Genomic DNA, 5,275 nt, shown 5'->3' with positions numbered 1-5,275 from the left:
GAAGGGCATTGATTTTGATGAGACTTTTGCTCCCACATGTCGTATGACCACTGTTCGTAGCATCTGTGCATTAGCAGCTCATAATGGTTGGAATGTACATCAGCTGGACATAAAGACTGCGTTCTTAAATGGAGATTTGCATGAGGAGGTGTATGTATCGCAGCCTCGTGGTTTTGTTCAAAGAGGGCAGGAAAACAAAGTGTGCAGGTTAAAAAAGGCTTTATATGGTTTAAAGCAAGCTCCACGAGCTTGGTATGAAAAAATACATGCATATTTGACTGCACATGGGTTTCAGAATAGTCCAACAGAAAGCACTTTGTATGTTAAACGTGTGGATGGTGTACATCTAATCATTGCTCTCTATGTCGATGACATGCTGCTCACAGGACCAAATGAGAGTCATATTGCTGATTTTAAGGCTGATTTGAATGCCTCTTTTGAGATGTCAGATTTGGGGCATTTGCATCATTATTTGGGGATACAATTTAAGCAGTGTGATGGAGGTATTGCTTTGTGTCAGACAAAGTATATTGAAACATTGTTGCGGAGATTTGGCCTTGAAGACTGCAAGCCTATTGCTACTCCAATGGAGACAGGTTTGAAGTTGAGTCTTCATGATGCTGGAGATCACTTTGATGTCACACTCTATCAGACAGCTGTTGGTTGCCTCATTTATGTATGCATTACGAGGCCAGACATTCAGTTTGCAGTCTCACAGGTGAGCAGATTTATGCATAGCCCAGGCATTAAGCATTGGCAGGCAGTGAAGCGTATCTTTCGCTATTTGAGTGGTACTCGGCATCTTGGGTTGTTTTATCCCAAGGGGGGATCATTGCCGCCAGATTTACATGCTTTTTCAGATTCTGACTGGGCTGGTTGTTATGACACACGCGTGTCCACGAGTGGTTTTTGCTTCATGCTTGGAAGCTCATGCATATCATGGTTGAGCAAGAAGCAGCCTACTGTGGCCACTTCTAGTTGTGAAGCTGAGTACAGGGCAGCTTTCACAGCTACGGTTGAGTGTGTGTGGCTCAGACGCCTTATGGCTGATTTGGGTGTTGGGCAGCCATCTGCCACCACCATCTTCACTGACAGTCAGAGCGCATTGGCAGTTGCGCGGAACCCAGTGTTCCATGCTCGTACGAAGCACATTGAGGTGCACTACCATTATGTCAGGGAGAGACTCTCTGCAAGGTTATCCTGTGTAGTTGTGAAGCTGAGTACAGGGCAGCTTTCACAGCTACGGTTGAGTGTGTGTGGCTCAGACGCCTTATGGCTGATTTGGGTGTTGGGCAGCCATCTGCCACCACCATCTTCACTGACAGTCAGAGCGCATTGGCAGTTGCGCGGAACCCAGTGTTCCATGCTCGTACGAAGCACATTGAGGTGCACTACCATTATGTCAGGGAGAGACTCTCTGCAGGAGAGATCAGTTTGGCTTATGTGCCAACACAGGATAACCTTGCAGACCTTTTCACAAAGGCTCTGCCTCGTGAGAAGTTCGAAGCTTTTCGCAAAGCTTTGGGCTTACTCCCTTTTGTGGATTCGTCCACATAGCTAGACACTTCCCTATACATGAGTGCTAGCTCTTGTTCACCGCATCACTCCAGGGGGGATTTGTTACCATATTATAGTAGTGATGTGTGTGAACACACTTAGGACCGCCGGGGCACTTTTTCCCTCACTAGGAGGTTTTTTCCCCCGTGCATTGTATATACGCCAATTATCTTCTAGGGTTTGTTATCTTTCATTTTTGGCACTCATAATACACTACTGTGTTGTGCTCAAGCTTCCTCATCTTCTTGAAGTTGTGTGTGCATTCCTGCAACCCTAATTCCAACAGTGATATCCAAGGTTATATGGGTATTCTTGATTGGGATTAAATAAGTGCCATTGGTTAACCGATCTACAACCACTAGTATGGAGTCATACCCTACATTAGCTGAAGGTACTCCTGTAATGAAGTCCATACTAATGCATTCCAATTTCATTTGTGGAATATCAAGAGCTTGTAACTTTTGTGGTATTTTAACCTTAATCTTTTGTCACACCAAGCACTTGATGACATGCTAAATTATATATTTCTTTAGTCCTATGGACTAGAAGAAATTCTTCTTTGCTACCATATAAGTCTTTATTGCCCCAAGATATCCTGTTGTTACACTATCATGTGTACTGGTGTGTGCCTCAATAAAAATATTTTTCTTTAAGTCATCGTCCATGGGGATACACAGCCGGTCATTGAAATGTAAATATCCATCCTCTAATCTAAATCCCTGTACCTTATTTAATTCTTGAGGGGACTTCTTCTCTTGTAAAATTAATGATACGCTTGGTGAAAAGAACTTGTCACTTGCACAGCGATCCTTCACCCCCTCCAATAATGGATTTGACACCATACTTATTGCCATTAAATTTCCTACTGAGAGTAGGTACTATAACTACATTTCCTTCCCTAGCCTTTGATTTCAAAGTCAAATTCCTGGAGAGTCTGCATCCATCTCCTTTGAAACATGCTAAGTTTTTCATGAGTAAATATCCACTTTAGGCTCTTATGGTCAGTGACCAATGTGAACCTTTGCCCTAGAAGATAGTGTCTCCATAACTTTAAGGCATAGACAATCGCTAGTACCTCCAAATCATGGACTGCATAATTTCTCTCATGAGGTCTAAGTTTTTGAGACTCATAGGCTATTGGCCTTCCATCTTGTATGAGAACTCCTCCAATAGCAAATCTACTAGCATTTATTATAAATTCAAATGGCTTGTCAAACTCAGGTAGCTTTTAGATAGGATTGGTTACTAAAGCTACCTTCAGCTTGGGATTGGTGACTAAAGCTACCTTCAGCTTGTCAAAGGCACTTTGGCACATGGGAGTCCACTTGAAAGGTACATTCTTCTTCAAGAGAGCGGTTAGGGGTGGTTGTCTTTGGTTCCAATAGTCAATTATTGCTTGTACCTTAGTTGGATTTACTAAAATCCCATCCTTAGATACTATAAAGTCTAGGTATTCAATACGATCGGTGAAGAAGGTGCACTTTCTCGTTTTGGTGAAGAATCTCCAACACCTTGCATACATGTTGCTCGTGGTCTGTAACATCTTTAGAGTACACTAGGATGTCATCAAAGAATACTAGCACATAGTCATCTAACTACTCTCTGAATTTCTCTTGTGTTAGCTGGTTGAATGTGATTGGGGCATTGGTTAGTCCAAAGGGCATTACTATCAACTCATAATAACCATAGTGAGTACTGAAGGTTGTCTTAGGAATATCATGTTGCTTGATCTCGATTTGGTAATAACTAGACTTAAGATCTATCTTGGTAAACATTTGGGCACCATGTTATTAGTCAAAAAGGTTAATAATATGGGGAATAAGGAATTTATTTTTTATAGTTAACTCATTCAGTCCCTTATAGTCAATGCACAATCTAAGGGTTTTGTCCTTCTTCTTCTAGAAGAAAACAAGTTCTCCCCAAGGTGAGACACTAGGTTGAACAAACCCTTGGTCCAAAAGTTGTCTCAATTTTTCTTTGAGCTAGCTTTCGACACGGACATCCAGTGGTTGTCGGTATATTAATTCTATCTCATTATCTCTACGTCACAGATTAGTGGCATCTCAATAAGATCCTCAAGGAAGATGTCAGCATATTCACTTAGGGTCATTTCAATTCTGTGGTGTTGGACTCCTTATCCACTAGGTTCAACTTGATTATTTAAAGAGTTTGTTTCTTCCTGAGCCCCTTCAATAGTTTTTTTAAACTTAACTAGTTATATCTGAGAGTGGCTCATCTCTCCCCCACTTTCTTGGACTCTATTTTTGTTAAGGTTAAGAAAGGAAATAGTTCCTATATGAGAACAATAAATATCGGTTTGGTTTGAGATAAGCTAATCCATCACTTTCTTGGACTCTATTTCTGTTAAGGTTAAGAAAGGAAATAGTTCCTATATGACAATAAATATCGGTTTGGTTCTAGATAAGCTAATCCATTTTGAATATCCCATGATAAATTTGTAACACCTCACTCGATTAGGCTCCCATCTAAGAGGAATTAGATCATATAGGTCTCGTGTGGCGAGTGAAAAGGAGCTTTCCCTAGCCTATTAAACTTGCATTGGTTTACCATGCCTCTGTTTCTAGCACTAACTTACGCATGCAACCGAGTGATATAAATGAATGAGTGCCTCTAGAATTAATTAAAATCTTGCAGTTCTTAACAAGATAGTCGTTCGAGCTTGTATTATAGAAAATTGATGATTTGTGGCCTTTATCTATATCCACCTCATCCGCAAAGGCTTTGGCTATGGTAGTTTGAATCGGTTAATTCTAGTTTGAAGGTACTTGATTGTTTTGCACGGGAAATCTGTGAGCTGGTGTGTCCAGTCTATTAGTACCTAAAGCACTGATTATCACGAACCATTTGTTGTTGTTGTTCTCCCAAATAGCTGCCTAGAAGGAAGGTCTTCTTTCAGTTAAAAATTGTTATAAGGCCCACCTGATTTGTGATATTCAATGGGAAATCTTTGATTTGGTGTGTCTAGTTTATTGGTACCTAAACCATCTCTTGTCGTTATTCTCTCATATAGGGTATCTAGAAGGAAGGTCTTCTTTCGGGTAAAAATTGTTGTGAGGTCACTTGATTTGTTAAAACTGGCTCTCTATTATCATTATGTTCCTAGTACCAACCCCTATTCCTTTTGGGCTTTGGAAAGTTTATAGTGTCACCATCTGTGGGTTGGTTTCTTCTTCCCAAGTGGGTCGGCTTTCTCTCTTCCCTTGGAAAAACTTTATAAAAATCTTATGCCATGACCACTGCCTATGTTTTTCATTCTTTACCAAATAGTCCAAAGGAGGATTAAGATTTTGTGTAAGTTTACCAAATAGCCCAAAGGAGGATTAAGGTTTCGAATGAACCAATTTAGAAGAGTCACTTCTCTCATGGTCGGGGCAAATCTGAAGAGTCCAACAAAACAAAGGCTTGATAGTACTCTTCCAAGGTCTTATCTCCCTGCAATAAAAATTCATTTATCTTTGCTTCCTAGAATCCGGACGAGGCAGTATCTTTCCCGGAGATGCTCTTTAAAATCATCCCAAGTTAAATTATTCTGATCTAATTGATTTGCATCACAATCGCTCCTCCAATTGACTCGAGCATTTCCTCCAATATTTTGTCTCTAGCTAAGGCCATCTTACTTTTCTTCTTATACTCAGCTACGTCAAAATACTCATCCATCAAATTGATCTAGTTCTCCTAGGTATTGGATGAGTTCTTG

The sequence above is a fragment of the Cibotium barometz genome, chromosome 6, assembly GCF_041138505.1.
Source record: "Cibotium barometz isolate CiBa-2024 chromosome 6, ASM4113850v1, whole genome shotgun sequence".
Taxonomy (NCBI): domain Eukaryota; kingdom Viridiplantae; phylum Streptophyta; class Polypodiopsida; order Cyatheales; family Cibotiaceae; genus Cibotium; species Cibotium barometz.
The sequence above is the reverse complement of the archived record's forward strand: the minus strand, read 5'-3'. Positions refer to the sequence as shown.